The 17,984-nt window shown below is 35.2% G+C and overlaps 1 long non-coding RNA gene across 1 annotated transcript in view; it reads left to right on the top strand.

The window, feature by feature from the left end:
• Positions 1 to 17,984, top strand: part of LOC129488145 (uncharacterized) — a 521,486-nt gene that overhangs the window by 97,220 nt on the left and 406,282 nt on the right. The window contains exon 5 of the long non-coding RNA XR_010122386.1: positions 4,026 to 4,187. This is a non-coding gene — a long non-coding RNA (uncharacterized lncRNA). The remainder of the gene's footprint in view (positions 1 to 4,025; positions 4,188 to 17,984) is intronic.

Below are 17,984 nucleotides of genomic sequence, written 5' to 3'. Positions count from 1 at the left end.
TCCCTCCCCCATCCCCCAACCCCACAACAGTCCCTGGAGTGTGATGTTCCCCTTCCTGTGTCCATGAGTTCTCGTTGTTCAATTCCCACCTATGAGTGAGAACATGTGGTGTGTGGTTTTTTGTCCTTGCGATAGTTTACTGAGAATGATGTTTTCCAGTTTCATCCATGTCCCTACAAAGGGCATGAACTCATCATTTTTTATAGCTGCATAGTATTCCATGGTGTATATGTGCCACATTTTCTTAATCCAGTCTATCGTTGTTGGACATTTGGGTTGGTTCCAAGTCTTTGCTATTGTGAATAGTGCTGCAATAAACGTACGTGTGCATGTGTCTTTATAGCAGCATGATTTTTAGTCCTTCGGGTATATACCCAGTAATGGGATGGCTGGGTCAAATGGTATTTCTAGTTCTAGATCCCTGAGGAATCGCCACACTGACTTCCACAATGGTTGAACTAGTTTACAGTCCCACCAACAGTGTAAAAGTGTTCCTATTTCTCCACATCCTCTCCAGCATCTGTTGTTTCCTGACTTTTTAAATGATCGCCATTCTAACTGGTGTGAGATGGTATCTCTTTGTGGTTTTGATTTGCATTTCTCTGATGGCCAGTGATGATGAGCATTTTTTCATGTGTTTTTTGGCTGCATAAATGTCTTCTTTTGAGAAGTGTCTGTTCATGTCCTTCGCCCACTTTTTGATGGGGTTGTTTGTTTTTTTCTTGTAAATTTGTTTGAGTTCATTGTAGATTCTGGATATTAGCCCTTTGTCAGATGAGTAGGTTGCAAAAATTTTCTCCCATTCTGTAGGTTGCCTGTTCACTCTGATGGTAGTTTCTTTTGCTGTGCAGAAGCTCTTTAGTTTAATTAGATCCCATTTATCAATTTTGGCTTTTGTTGCCATTGCTTTTGGTGTTTTAGACATGAAGTCCTAGATCTCATCTTAACTCTTATAGAGGTTGGGGAAGATTAACAATTGAGAAATGTGCCTGGAGCATTGTCCATAGCAAATACCTACTCTCCAGGGGAGAGGACCTTACCAGATTGTTATCTCACAGCGCATTTCTCCCACTCAGCCCCTTCTAGCCTTCCCGTTGCCAAAAAGTAGAGGAAGTAACAAACATTTGAGGGGGGTCACAGACTAGATTTAAGGACCCACTAAAAAGCCGAAAGTGATTTATAAGGTTATAGAATACATCTCTTCCCACATACCTTGCTACCACACCAACGGAGCTCCAGTATTACAACATTGGATTTCAGCTGAAAAAGCTGCAAGACAAGCTGTTTCAGAGAAACACATAGGGAAGCCCAAAGCCAAGGAAGAAAACAAAAACAATGGCAGTAGAGGAAGTTGAAATTATAACCACAGCAAACACATTAAACAAAGCCAAAGTCCCAGATTAACAGAAAACCTCATACTAAACATTTAGTTACTATACTTCATATTGCTCAAATATATCATGACTGACTTCAACAAAAAATTTACAAGGCATATTAAAGGCAAGAAAAAATGTTATCTGAAAATATAAAGCAAACATAAGAACTTAGTTTAGCTATGACACAGATGTTGGAATTAGTAGACATGGACTTTAAAATAACTATAATTAATATGTTAAAGGCTCAAATGGGAAAAGTAGAAAACATTGAAGAACAATTATTATTTTATGTGGAGAAGTGAAAACTGTAAGAAAAGAAAAAGAAAATGCTGGAACTCAAAAACAGTGTAGCAGAAATTTAAAAATGCCTTTAATGGACTCATTATTAGACTAAACATGAATGAGGAAAGAGTCAGTGAGCTTAAGAATAGGTCAACAGAAACTTCCCGAACTGAAAAGTAAAGAAAAAAAAAAAAAAGAATGAAAACAAACACAAGCCAGAATGTCTTAGAACCGTGGAAAATGACAAAAGGTATAACATATAAAAAGGAGAATGAGACAACAGAGAAGAAATTTTGAAATAATAATGGCTGAGAATTTCCCAAAATTTATGACAGACACCAAAGCACAGTTCCATGAAGCTCAGAGTAAATTAAGCAGAATAAATACCAGAAATTCTGCACCTAGGTATAGCATATTCATAATACAGAAAACACAAGACAAACTTTTCAAAGAAGTCAGAGGGTACTGTTTGTAACACAAAGGATAAATACTCGAGGTAATAGATACCTCATTTACCCTGATGTGATTATTACACATTTTATGCCTGTATCAAAATACCCCATAAACATATGTACATATATATATGCATACTATGTATCCACAAAAATTAAAAATTAAAAATTTTTAAAAAGATCTTATGTACAGATGAATAAGGGTAAGAATTACAGCAGATTTCTCATCAGAAACCATGAAAACATGAAGAAAGTGAAATAAAGTGTTGAAAGAAAATATTATGCCTATCTAGGATTCCATGTCCAGTGAAATTATTGTTCAGAAGGAAAGGTAAAATAAAGACTTTCTTAAATAAATCTATCATCAGTTGACTTTCTGTAGACAATAAAAGAAATTCCAGGGAGAAGAAAATTATATAGGTCCTTTTATGCAAGAGTGGAGATGTTTGGTGAATGAGTAGCAAAAATGGGAGTGGGGTGATCATTTTGATGGTATAGCCAGAGAAAGCACCCTAAAATAATTAGAATTAATCTGAGATATACTTGCAAACTATGCATCTATCAAAGACCTAATATCCAGAATCTATAAGAAACTTAAACAAATCAACAACAAAAAACAAATGACCCTATTAAAATGTGGGCAAAGGACATGAATATATACTTCTCACAAGAAGACATACAAGTAGTCAACAAACATATGAAAAAAACGCTCATCATCACTAATCCTCAGAGAAATGCAGATCAAAACTGCAATGAGATACCATCTCATATGAGTCAGAATGGCTGTAGTTAGAAAGTCAAAAATAACAGATGTTGGCAGAGCTGCAGAGAAAATAGAATGCTTCTACACTGTTGGTAAGAAAGTAAATTAGTTCTGCCACCATGGAGAGCAGTTTGGAGTTCTCAAAGCACTAAGAGTTTAACTACTATTTAACCCAGCAATCCCATTACTGGGTGTATACCAAAAGGAAAATAAATCATTTTACCAAAAGTACACAGGTACCCATGTGTTGATTTCAGTACTATTCACAATAACAAAGACACAGAATCAACCCAGGTGTCCACCAGTGGTGGACTGGGTAAAGAAAATGTGGTACATATACACCATGGAATACTATGCAACCACAAAAAAAAGAATAAAATCACGTCCTTTGCAGCAACATGGATGCAGCTGGAGGCCATTATGCTAAGTGAACTAACACAGAAACAGAAAATCGGATATGGCATGTTTTTACTTACAAGTGGGAGCTAAACATTGAGTACATATGAACATGTGGAACATGGATACTGGGGAATACAAGAAGTGGGCACGAGGGAGGGGAGATGAAGGGTTGAAAAACTACCTATTGGGTACTATGCTCACTTCCTGGGTGATGGGTTTGATTGTACTCCAAAACTTAGCATCATGCAATATACCTCTGAAACAATCCTGCACATGTACCTCTGCAATCTGAAACTTGAAAAGGAAAAAAAAAACAATTAAAAAAATTAGCTGGTGTGAATGCAAGAGAGGAACTTAGGTATAGGAAACAGCATCTACTGAGTCTTGAGGGAAACAACAGAGCAATAGGCAGTGCAGGGACAACACATATGTTGAGAAGTTTGTATTTTGAAAGGTTTTATGCAAGAGAGTGAAATGACTTGAGACTACCAAATCTGTATTTCTGTTTTTATTTGAAAATTCTTTAAGAAAAAAGAATCAAATTTTAAAACAAGAGCAAATGTAAATGTTAAGCAATTCAAGCATTTAAAAAATTTATATAATTTTTAAAAGTCTCTGGAAGGATTTTGACTTGTGCTTAAATATAGCGTAGGAACCAAGGCCCTTGGTTCCCTGGAGGTTTGAAAATTACTGGTGTGAGGCAGACTGATTAATAGGAGAAAAGGAATGTTAATTTATTTAATGTGTTTACAGGGGAAGAATCACAGAATGGTTACTTACCTCCACAAAGGAGTTCAGAAGCCTATATACCATCCTGGCTAACAGGTTATGGAAAGGGGAAGAAGAGGAATTCTGTTGGGGGGCAATAAGTGATTACTAGGAAGAATGAATGAATTGGGAAGCAGAGATTAATTGGTAAGTAATTCTTTGGGAATTTGAATGAATATGAGAGACAGGCATTATCTTGAGAAAGGATCTGTTAAGGTGTAGTTACATTCTTGGTCTTCTTTTCTGCAAAAGATAATGAGATAACAGAAAGGGGAAGAAAAAAATAGTTGTTTTTCTTGGTGAGTCTGTATTTCAGGCAGATAAAAGAACTTCAGAGAACAACTTTATTCTGTGCTTTGGGAAAGACTAGGGTGAGAGAACTTCAGAAGGACCTTGAGGCTTCTGTAGTTCCATATGTCAAAACACCCTATTTTTGGGTATCAGTTTCTGAGCTCCAATAACAGAAAACTGTGAGAGAACATCATTGTCATCCTAAACAAAGAGAAAAAAAAAATCCAGACAATGTAAAAAATCACATCATTAAGCCCCATCTCTACAAGAAATGAACAAACAAAAAATAGTTGGGTGTGGTGGCACGTGTCTATAGTCCCAGCTACGCAGGAGGCTGATGTGTGAGGAACCCTCGAGCCTGGAAGGTTGAGGCTGCAGTGAGCTGTGATCATGCCACTGCACTCCAGCCTGAGTGACAGAGTGAGATGAAGATTTTGTTTTTTTCTGTTTTTTTTGTTGTTGTTTGTTTTTAAAAACCATCAGAGATCCGATGTCACTAGGTAATCTGAGTTTCATAGAATGGCAGGCCCCTCCAAAGAAAGACAAGACAAACATATTATTTCAACTTTGTTAGAACATGGGAAAAAGACTGGACTGTCATAAAGACAGGTGAGAAAAATTCTTTTGATAATGGAAAAACCAAATTCTGTCAAACTATATTTAAAGAGGTTTATTACGAATCAATATGAGTGACTGAGGCTGGCTTACACAATCTCAAGACATCCTTAGAAAGTTTGCCTGAGGGATTTGTGTTAGAATTTGGTTTTATACATTTCAAAGAAATAGGAATTGCAGGTACAACCATAAATCAATACATGGAAAGTATACTTTGGTTTGGCCTGAAAAGGTGGGACAACTAAAAGTGGGGGCTTACAAGTCATAAGTGGGTTTTAGGAATTCTTTAGTTGACAGTTGGTTGAGTGTTAAGCTACTGTCTAAAGACAACATCAGTAGAAAGAAATGCCTGAGGCTGGGCCTGGTGGTTCATGCCTGTAATCCCAGCACGTTGGGAGGCCAGTGTGGGAGGACCACTTGAACCCAGGAGTTTCAGACCAGCCTGGGCAACATAGGGAGACCTTATCTCTACAGAATATTTTAAAAATTAGTCATGGTGGTACATGCCTGTGGTACATGCCACTACTTGAGAGGCTGAAGTGGGAGGATTACTTGAGCCTGAGAGGTTGAAGCTGCAGTTAGCCATGGTTATGCTTCTGGACTCCAGCCTGGGCAACAGAGCAAGACCCTGTCTCAAAAAAAAAAAAAAAAAAAGATTGCCTGAGTTAAGGGAATTTTGGAGCTCAAGGTTCTTGTTATGTAGATGAGGCTTCATAGGTAGCAGCCCTCAGAAAGAATAGATGGTAAATGTTTCTTTTAAGATTTTGAAGGTATCAGGCTCTCAGTTAATCTCTCCTAGATCCAGGGAAGGCCTAAAAGAGAAAAGATGTGGCTACATTAATATAGATTCTCTACAGATGTACATTCCCCTGACAAAAGACCACTTTGCAGGACCATTTCAATCTGTTGGCCCTGTGGCAGCCATTTTCAAATTAAGTCAAAAATATATTTTGGGGAAATTATTTTTATTTCCTTCAGGGTCTGCTGTCATGTGATACTAAATGAGAGTGAGGCTGGGAAATAAGACACATCATATAAGGTTAGTGAAAACCTGTCTAATGAGATTTTATGGTTTGTAGGGTGTGACTCCCAGGCCCCTTATATAGGAATTTGGGCAAGAGAAAAAGAAAAAAGGTCAGAATTCAGTCCTCAAATTATAATTTTAACAGATTCTTTTTTTGTTTGTTTGTTTGTTTTTTGTTTTTTTTTGAGACGGAGTCTCGCTCTGTCGCCCAGGCTGGAGTGCAGTGGCGCAATCTCGGCTCACTGCAAGCTCCGCCTCCTGGGTTCACGCCATTCTCCTGCCTCAGCCTCTCTGAGTAGCTGGGACTACAGGCGCCCGCCACGACGCCCGGCTAATTTTTTGTATTTTTAGTAGAGACGGGGTTTCACTGTGGTCTCGATCTCCTGACCTCGTGATCCGCCCGCCTCGGCCTCCCAAAGTGCTGGGATTACAAGCGTGAGCCACCGCGCCCGGCCAATTTTAACAGATTCTTAAATGTTATGTGGGGTTAGTATTTCAGGATGACTTGGGCTCCAGACACAGGAAAAGTTCATAATCACTTGGCAAATTCTTTTCAGTATTATCACTAGGGGCTCACAAGAAAGAATAGAGAGCCTTGCTCAATGGTTGGCGCTGGAATACAGAGGAGCTGCTTGGGGCAAGCACAAGTTATTGCATTGTTTCCCAGACCTTTGATAGTTTGTATATTTCAAGTAATCTGTCCATTTCATTTACATTATAAAATTTACTGGAATAATTTCTTCATAATATTTAATTATCATCCTTTAATTTCTATAAGTATCTGTGGTAAGATTCTCTCAACTGTTCTTTGTATTGATATCATTGCTATTTGTGTCTGGTCCCTTTTTTCCTTGATCAGTCTGACTAGAAGTTTGTCTATTTTCATAATTATTCAGAGTGATAAATTTAACATTTTAAAAGTTATACCTTAATAAGGGTCATGATTCTGCTTGAGATAACTTTGGGAGTAAATATTAACATAAAAGAGAAAAGATCTGAGATAAACATTTTAGCAGTTAGGGGTCAGATTGATGAAAGGGCATCAGAAAAATGGACTAAACAGCAGTGGTTGGTGATGTGGAAGAATACTAAGGGACTGATGTTCTGAGGGAAAGAATGTGCAAGGAGGAGGAAGACATCAATTATGTCCAAACATGCTGATAGAAAGAAAAGAGGATATTGATCGCTGGATTTGTCTACAAGGAGATAATGGCGTATCTAATGGGTTTGACACCAAGAGCAGATTATTTCTTGACATTTCCCTCCTGTATACAACAAAATCATTTTTAGTTATTAAAAACCCAAATGCTGATAATAGCCTGAAAAGAAATGTTAACAGTGAAATTTTCTGTTATTGAACTTCGTATATATAATCACATTAGTGAAAGATTTTTATCATAAATACACACAAAATACATCTGTAAATCAGGACTATACTTGAAAAATTGAGAATGTATAATAACCTTAGATACAGGGCACATGTGGAGTGTTTGGCCTTAGATAAGACCCAAAGTAGGTCAATCATAGTAAAAGGAGGAAAGGCAGATTATATAGGAACAAATCTGAGTCGATTAGTAGACCAGGTGGTGGTGGTGTGTGGGTGTGTGCATTTTAATCAATGAAATGGGAACCAAGGTCATAAGCAGAGAGTGAGTAAGAAGAAAAAGATATTAAAGGTTTTAAAAGAAAACAAAGAATAGGAAAGTAGTTGAAAACAGTTTGAGAGTGAATGAAAGAGGAATATGTAAATAAATTAAGAAGAACTTCATAAATTATGTGTGTGCAGATAAATAGATAAGTAGATGATAGCTAACTAGATTGATTGATTGATAGACTGGATGCCTATTGAGGCATGTAGTAGAAGGAGGTATTGGAATGGTGGTCTGCTATTTTGGTTTTATAAGCTTTGGCAAGCAGGAACAATAACATTCATATTTCCATATTTTGTCTTTGTGCTTAAGGGAATATCTTTTGTGGCAGAACACATACATATGAATTACAGTACAGCAAACAGATGTATAATAAAATATTAAATAATAATATGAGAAAATAGAAAACACAACACACATATATATACTTATATATATATGAGTATATATTGTCTTTGCCTTAGGAGAAAAGACAACAGAAAAATAAGCAGATATTTATTGAACATTTACTGGATGTGATACATTATGTAGAGTGTTTTTAGAACCTTTTGGTCACTTAGAAATCAGTACCAGTTTGCATTTGAATAAAACATAGAATGGATGCCACCGTATTGCCTAGTTAGATCTTGACATCACTTTTAGGTTATTTCCAAATAAGTTAAAGTGCGTATTCAAAACATCTAATTTTTTTGAATATAAAACATATATCTTTATTATATCTTGCCTGGTATGGTGGCTCACGCCTGTAATCCTAGCATTTTGGGAGGCTGAGGTGAGTGGATTGCTTGAGCCCAGGAGTTCGAGACCAGCCTGGGCAACATGGAGAAACCCCATTTCTACACATAATACAAAAGTTAGTCGGGCAGGGTGGCATGCACCTGTAGTCCCAGCTACTTAGATGGCTGAAGTGGGAGGATTACTTGAGCACAGGAGGTCGAGGCTGCAGCGAGCAGTGATCACATCATTGCATTACAGCCTGGGTAACAGAGCAAGACACTGTCTCAAAAAAATTATAAATCTTATAAATCTTATTCTAATTTATTAGCTTTTTAGCATTTACTAGGTTAAAGGGGATAATAAAATATTAAATTTAAGCATAATGTTAATAATTTCTGTGGCTAACTTAGGATGCAGTGGTTAATGTGATTTAATTTGTTGGCATTAGAGTCTTAATTAAAAGGGAAGAGAATAGTCTTTTGTAACATGTTAAATGAATTTCCTCTGGTGTGACACATATGGTATGTGGCTTATGTAGAACTTTGCAGAATATAATCATGGTGTGGGGAAAAGCCTATACATTTTTATCAGTGATGTTTAAAGCAACAGATTTGTCAGCCAACAGTCTATTGCAACATTTAATACGTTGTCCTATTTAGATTAAAGTTAATTTGAAATGAATAGATGTTTTAAGGCATTTTTTGAAAATACATTAGTAAGCTTACTTGATAGCATCATAAATGAAAACATAAAATTATTGAATTTATCTTTTATGCTTCTCTGAAATTAGGACAAGGTAACATATATATACAGAATATTATTCTTTAAAATACACAATGTGGAAAAAATGACCAGTGATTTGCAATTATTTTGAGATATGTATTATATTCTAATTGGAATTGGAATTATTTTTAACATGCATGTCAACTTCTTGAAAACAGGGATTTTTTTTTGCATTCTCAGTAGTACTTTTTAGATTTTAACATAATGCTTAATAATTACTGGTAAATTTATATTGACTATGAAGATTGTTTAGAACAAGTTAGAGTAGCTAAATGAGTATGCATTTATCATTATATTTTGTAGTTGACTCGTCACATTTTATTTTAGAGTTTGTGTTTTTGAGGCCCTGTATAACAAATTTTTCCTATTCCATAAAATCTTCTTTAGCTTCATCTTCTTTAGCTTTGTAGTTTTGCTTCTCATGTCTAGATATTTAATCCATCTGGGGCTTATTTTCATATGTGATGTGAGTTTGTGATAATAATAAAACTATTTTTTAATAAATTGAGATACTTTTCCAAAGTCATTTATTATATTCACTTTTATTTATGATGATATCTCTACATAAATTCACACGGATTTCTGGACTCTATTAGGTCTATTTGTCTTTGCAAGTTCCATGCTGTTTTGATTGCAGTGGCTTCAGATAGCTTAATATCTGTTAGGGTGAACTTTCCTTGGCTTCTCTTATGTCTGTTCTTTTTAATTTTTTTTTTTTACTCATTGTAGGCACCTATTTTCCTATGCACACTTTGGACCTTTATATATAACTTCATATTTCGATTTGTATTGATTTAAACTTATTTATAATGTGGAGAGAAGAGCATCTTTACAATATTGATCTTTTTTATCACTCTATAAACATGATATATGGCTGTATTTGTATAGGTATTCTTTTATAATATGGTCTGTAATAAAGTTTTGAAATTATAAAATACTTATATATTTTTTGTTAGGGGAATCCATATGTTTTTGTGGTAGTTCTTGCTACTATGTTGTAATTGGTTGTTTTTTATGTTGAAAACTAGTATTAATTTACATGTTCTTAGATCCAGCATTCTTCCTTCTACTTATAACAGTTTTTTTCCACTTTTTTCATGGAATTTAACCTTTTTGAAGAGCCTTACCCATGTATAGCTTATCATATTACCATATTTGCAGACATACAACATTAACCCCTGGGTTTCTCATTGATATGGGTTACTCAAGTTTCTTGAGAGCAAAACATCAATTCTGAGTCTGTTGCTAATTTTCTCTATGTAAATGTCACATTCTTATACAGGGTGAAAACCTTTCTATAGTCAAAGATGCAGAATTTGCTAGGTGACAAATGTTACTTTCTTCCATATCTTATCTTTGCAGTGCAGACATACTACATCACAGCAAGCAAATCAGATAATTTTCCTCTTTTCAGTCACACTTGGTTGTAGTTTACAGCATCTCTCCCTTTGAGGAGTCACTTTTGCATACTGAGACACCCTGGTAAGGCACTCCAGGAGCCCTGACTTAGAAGTTTCAGGGGAACAATGACCCAGATTAGGTCAGTTATTGTTTTTCTCTCCCTCTTCAACAGTGTCTGTCAAAAATTGGGCATTTAAACTAAAGAGTGCCAACAATGTATAGTCTCTAATATTGATTTTTAAGGAATAAGGAAGAGGGGGAAAAGAAAAAAAAAATCTCTAAACCTCTATACTGTGAAGACATGACATTGGATCCTCTCAGCTGTTTGAATGTTGGAACATCATCTGTAAAGCTCATAAAAGGAGCTCCACATAGGAAGAAGCATAAAGTCAAAAGAAAAGGAGACAGCCCTGAATTCATGTCCCCTCTTAAGGTTCTTTTTTGATAAGCACTATATTTTCTTTTCTTAGAACTACTTTGAGATGCATTAATATCATCTGCAGTACTTAATGCTTATTCTGGTACTTGGAAGCAGGGTATTATATCTCACAGGCTTTAATGTATGACTTTTTTGTGTGTCATTAGGTGGATATGAATACTCTTCCACTAACAAGTGGGGACAATCCATATTTGATAGTGAAGCAGCTGGTTAAACAATCTCTTTGGGTATGTGTGTGGGAAAAGATCACATATCATACACCTACAGGGGTTGGAGGTTTCAAGAACTAAGTAGAAAAGTGTCAGACTCTATAGTTGTGTTGACCCATTTTTATGAACTTTAATACTGTCTTAAACGAAACAAGGACACAGCATTATCAAGAATTACAGATTTTAGGGAGTAATGCAGGCCATTATGGGAACTTTTAGCTTTTGCTTTGAGTGAAATGGAAAGCCATTGAAGATTTTATTTTCTTTTTTTGAGACAGACTTTTGCTCTATTGCCCAGGTTGGAGTGCAGTGGCGCAATCTAGTCTCATTGCAACCTCTGCCTCTAGGATTCAAGCAATTCTCGTGCCTCAGCCACCCACGTAGCTGGGATAACAGGTGTGAGCCACCACACCTGGCTAATTTTTGTATTTTTAGTAAAGACAGGGTTTCACCATGTTGGCCAGGCTGGTCTTGAATGCCTGGCCTCAACTGATCTGCCTGCTTAGGCCTCCCAAATTGCCATGACTAAAACATTGAATGGTTTTGAACAGTAGAATGAGATGATCTGAATAATGATTTTAAAGGCTCACTCTTTTTTTTTCCTAGAGAACAAACAGCAGAAATGCAAGGAAAGACTACTTAGAAATTTATTATGATGATGTAGCTAAGAAATGATGGCAATAAAGGTCAGTTGTAGTGAATACAGTAAAAAGTGGTTGCAGTTTTAGATATATGGGTCAGTCTAGACACACTGCAACTACATAAGATGATTAGCCAGTTAGCTATCCCAGACTGTTTGTATTGGTCTGTTCTCACACTGCTAATAAAGATATACCTGAGATTGAGTAATTTATAAAGGAAAAGAGGTTTAATGGACTCACAGTTCCACATGGCTGAGGAGGCCTCACAATCATGGTGGAGGGTGAAAGAGGAGCAAAGACACATCTTACATGGTGGCAGGCAAGAGGGGGTGTGCTGGGAAACTCCCCTTTATAAAACCATAAACTCTTGCGAAACTTATTCACTGTCATGAGAACATCATGGTAAAAACCTGCCCAGTGGCTGGGCGTGGTGGCTCACGCCTGTAATCCCAGCACTTTGGGAGGCCAAGGTGGGCGGATCATGAGGTCAGGAGATGGAGACCATCCTGGCTAACACGGTGAAACCCTGTCTGTACTAAAAAATACAAAAAAATTAGCCGGGCGTGGTGGTGGGTGACTGTAGTCCCAGCTACTTGGGAGGCTGAGGCAGGAGAATGGCGTGAACCTGGAAGGCAGAGCTTGCAGTGAGCCAAGATGGCGCCACTGCACTCCAGCCTGGGCGATACAGCGAGACTCTGTCTCAAAAAAAACAAAAAACAAACAACAACAACAACAAAAAACACCTGCCCAATGATTCAATTACCTCCCACTGAGTACCTCCCACAATATGGGGGATTATTACAATTAGAGGTGAGATTTAGGTGAGGACACAGGGCTAAACCATATTATTGATCATCTGGAAAGACCAACAGATAACCTAACCTACCTATAAACAGTTGAACCCTTCCAGTTCCCAGGGGACTTTTGCCTGTGCTTTTCAGCTCATTCATTAGGAGCAGTGCTAGACTGAGATATTTCACAGACTTTGCTCCCCAGAAGACAGAATACTTAAATATATTTCTCCAAGGTTCTACTCTACATAATTTCTTGTTGTTATTCAAGCCAGCAATGATGCAAATGTCCAATACATAGATATAGTTTAGATATTTGTCTCTTCCAAATCTCGTATTTGCTAGCTCTTAAAGTCATATAGACTGATAGCTAAATCTTTTTAAAATAAATTGAAAGAAATATCAAATTAATGAATAAAATAATGCAGTTTATCAATCATTGAGAGAGAAACCAAAATATGTACTGCTAATGTAAGAAATCCAAAGCTAACTTTTTAAAAAGGACTTTACTGATAGTTTACAAGCTAATAAAGCTTTAAAAATTATACAAATGTAAACACCTTTGATAATGATTAGCTATCAATATTATATTTTTCAGTCTGGGAAACATGTTAGAATAGCACCTTGCCCTCCTTTTTGAAGTTAAATATGGCCATGTGGCTTACTTTGGCCAATGAAATGTGAGCAGAAATGACTTTTGTCATTTTATGGCAGATTATTTAGAATCCATTATATGATTTACTATGCCTCCTTGCTCTTCTTACAGCAATTCTGAAAGTAAATATTGAAGTGGAATTTCCTTTAACCAGATATCTGAATGAACACTATGAAAAAAAGTTCTCATTCCTGACCTGCCTTGCATATGTATGGCTAATAAATAAATTTCTGTTAAGCCATAATAATTTTTGGATAGGTTTTATGGGAGCATACCCTGACTACTTGACTGATACTTGACTTTTTTCTAATGTGACCTTTAGTTCCCTCAATGTGACATCTATTGTCAAACATTCTCTGTAAAATCATTTTCCGTACACAGTTGTCATGATTCTGTGTTTATGGGCTAGACAGAAGTTTAACAATAGATATAGGCAAAGGATACATGAAGATAAATGATGTACTTATAACATGCAAGGAAGAACATAGCCAGAGACACATTAGCATTCTTGAGTAGAGTGGTAAGCTTTCTTGCCTTTGAAGTCCATATGAAAGTGTTCAATGTCCAATGATATTGTAGATAATTGGGAAGTTCCCAGTAGTACCTTCACAAAGTTTCCTATATCGTTTAAATGAAATCTAATAGTCATTTGTAAAAACAACTTCACAAGCTGGAAAACCATAGTGGTATAAAGCAATAATTACTTATGTTCTATTTGGGTGAAGCTCAGAAGGCATCTTGCCTCAGATTCATGTTGTATTAGTTGGGATGAGCTTACTCATGACTAGTGCCATTGGGAGCACAGTTACTGCTCTGAGCCAGGGGTCTTGATTCTTCTGTAGATGGGCCTATACATGGCTTCCTCATAACATGTTGGTTGAGTGTCAGGAATGAGGTTCCCAGGAGAACCAGAAAGAAGCCTGTTATCTCCAAGACCTAGTCTTAGAATTCATAGTCATAAGTCCATTCAAATTCCATAGGCGTGAATACAGTTCCCACCTCTCAAAAGAAAGTATGTAAAAGTTACATGGTAAGAAGAGTGTGCAAGACAAGAGTAATTGTTCCTGCCATATTTTGAAAACAAAATCTGCCACAAGTCACAGAAGTATCTGGCTGATAATGAATGGGCATTGCATTCTATACTTGGTCTCAGTGCAGAAAATGGAAATGATCTAAATCTTTGTTTCATGACACAGTTATCAATAGACCAATCTTGATATGATTTAATTTTATTTTCCTACTTGTTTTATCATCAGAGTAACCATGATTGAATATCAAACAGGAAGAAAGTATGAAAATAACCAGCTTCACAAATCTGCCTAGAAGTGTCCTTTAGTCTGGCTAAATACTAATCTGTACATGTGTAGGATAAAACTATATAATGCCAGACAAGTAAACAATGATTGGAGAGCAATAATTTTATAAATTGTCTACAGCTCAAACAGAACCAAGACAAGGAGATATTTCAGTTCCTACTTCCAGAGTGAGGCAACTCTCAACATAGTCAGAGTAAAAGGTGATCTAGACCTGTCTTTTTGTGAGTTTATTTGCATTTAGTATGCTTGAGATTTATTAAGCTCCTTTCTTATATTGGGGGTTTATTATTTTCAACAACTTTGAAAATTTTTCAGTTATTATTTTGTAACTCTCCTCTTTCCTCTCCTTCAGTGGCTCTAATTACATTTCCATTACACTACTTGATGTATTTTCATAGAGCACTGATATACTATGACAATTTTTTCAATTTTTTTTCTATGCTTCATTGGAATAGTTTCTATTATTACAAACATGCTTACAGAAAAACAAGAACAATTGAAGAGCAATGAATGTACCTTCTTGTGAAATAAAATTCTGACCATTTTTGATGTAAAAAAAAAAGACACTCAACAATATGCCAATCTTATAGTTGGGCACACAATAAAAAATTAACAGACATGTGAAAGAACAAGGAAATTCAATACATAATAAAGAGAAAAAATGGAAGTAGAAACAAACCTAGAAATAACAGCAAGGATTAAATTAGCAAAGACAGGCAAGAAACTATTATAATTAAGTAGATTTTTTAATGGAAAAATGAGATGAAAATGAGCATTATATAAAAAAGAATCAATGGAAAATATATTTGAAGTAAAAAATTGGCTAGGTATGCTTAACAACAGATTAGACTTATTCGAAAAGATAGGTGAACTTGACATGGTAACAGAAGCTATTTGAACAGAAGCATAGAGTTAAAAAAAGAAAGACTGAAAAAAATGAATATATGCATAATGAGCTGTGGCCCATATCAAATGGTTAGATGGAAGTGAATTTGGAGTTCTAGGAGAAGATAGTGAAACAGAAAAACATTTGAAGAAATAGTAGCCAAAGTTTTTCCAATTTTTAAAAAATATGTTTAAAAAGAAAAACACAGTTAAGGATCTCAATAATCCCCAAGCAAGATAAACACCGACCCCCTGACACACACGCACAACATAAATTTTAAAACAGAAGTGATAAAGCAAACATTTTCAAAGTAATGAGAAAAAAAAAACATACATTGGGGAACAAACATAAGAGTTCCTACAGTATTCTCACAAAAGCAATGCAAGATAGAAGAAAATAAACCAAAATTTTCAACTTCTAAAAGAAGAGTTCTTATTTATCTATGCTTCCATATCTACTAAATATACATTTCAAAAATGAAGATTGTAAAAATTTATTTTATTCAAAATATGAATTTATTTCCAGTAGACTTACACTGTAAATGAAAAAAATTATTAGGGTTAGAGGGAAAAGATTCAAGAAAAAATTGAAAAATGGAAGAAGTGGAGAGTTCCAAAACTAGAGAAGATACAGATAAAAGTAGAATATATTTTACTTCAGAAAATATTTGATGAATACAGAATTAATTTGAAGACTTTTTTTCCTCTCAATAACTGTAAGCTACTCTTTTAGGGATTATTTTTAACAAGAAGTCTGCTGTCAGTTTATTTTGTATGTAATATATTATTTTTCTCTGGCTCTTTTTGGAATTTTTTACTTACCACTGGCCCAGGAATTTGATTATAATGTGTCTTTTGTGATTTTTCTTTCTTTGGAATTAATTAAGCTCCTTTCTAATATTAGGAGTTTGCTATTTTTAAAATTTTGACAAACTTTTAATTTTTATTAATTTTATTTTTGTAACTATTCTCTTTTCTCTTCTTCAAGGGGTCTAATTTTACTTCTGTTATACCGTTGGTACATTCTCATAGGACATTGGTATACAACGAGAATTTTTTTCAATTTTCTTTTATGTTTCATTGGAATAGTTTCTATTATTATGTCTTCAAGTCTACTGAATTTTTTTACTATATTGTATTTTTTATATATGAAATATATTTTTTCTAATTCTTATGATAATCACATTTTTACTGTCTTCTCAAATATAGCATATTTTAACAGCTTTTTAAAAACTCTTGTATACTGATTTTATCATCTGTGTTATTAGTTCTCTTTTGACTTACTGCATTACCTATGGACTGTGCGTTATATTTTCCTGTTTGGTTTTTTTTTTTTTTGGCATATTTTGATTGGATGCCAGATATTATGAACCTCATATTGATGGTTGCTAGATTTTGTTATGCTTTTAAACAGTATTAGGCTCTGTGCTGGTACGCAGTTAGGTTATTTAGAGTCAGTTTTCTCTATTTTAGGCTTGCTTGTATAGAACTTATTTGCCCTATACTAAAGCAGTATCTTTGAGAATTCTCAGTGCTTCGTGTATTCATTACATTCTGGCTGGGCTGGTCCAAAACTATTCTTTGAGTGTGGAATTCAGGAATTGTTTGGCTTACTGTTTTCTAATGATTCTTTCCCTGGTGTTCGGTGGTATCCTTTCATGCATACATAGATCTGTACAGATCAGTACCCAGCCGGTGAAAGCGTCAAGGGGATCTATCTGAAGATCTTTAGAATTCTCTCTCTCGATCTCTCCCAATCCCAGCTCTCTGGCACTCTACTACTACTCAAAACACCAAGCTCTGTTTCCTTAACTCAGTGATGCGTTAGGCTTTATTTGCATTCCCTTTCTTGCACTGCAGTGAGAAAACCGTTTTCAGGTAATAATTCGAAAACATTTACGGGACTTTGTTTTACTCTTCTCAAATAATCATCGGCCTAAACTGCATTTTGTTCAATGTCTGAAGATATTTATTTCATATATATTTTTCTGTCTTTTGATCTTATTTTTTGCATAAGGAGAGAAGGTAAATTTAACCCATTACTCTGTCATGGATAGAAGGGGAAGAGGTATTATATACTTTTCTTGTGTGCATAAATTCCCTTTGAGCTGGAGCCCACTAAACCTAAACATACCAGACCTTAGAAAACTAAAATGACATGTATAAATAAACAAAACAAAATAAATACATATGAGTTTAGTTTTTTAATGACTTGAGAAGTGAGGTTTAGATAAATCACTTTTTGATGTTCCTAACTGGTTCATCATATAATCAGCAACAAACGTATTTTATGTTTTCAAGTTTCCAATCACTACTATGTGCCAGGCTTGATACAATTATGTATGCTTAAATAAATTTTACATCAGATCATCTTTTGTAGATGACTACAAATAAAGTTCCAAGACTGACAATCTTCATCTTTCTTTAAAAGTTTGAAATGAGTATTTTGTTTGTCTTTAACCAAAATAACAAAAGTTTTAAAGTAATATTACACAATTAAGATAATTAATCATTATCAGCATATCTTT

Source organism: Symphalangus syndactylus, chromosome 8 (genome assembly GCF_028878055.3).
Source record: "Symphalangus syndactylus isolate Jambi chromosome 8, NHGRI_mSymSyn1-v2.1_pri, whole genome shotgun sequence".
Taxonomy (NCBI): Eukaryota; Metazoa; Chordata; class Mammalia; order Primates; family Hylobatidae; genus Symphalangus; species Symphalangus syndactylus.
This window is presented reverse-complemented; position numbering and strand designations above follow the sequence as displayed.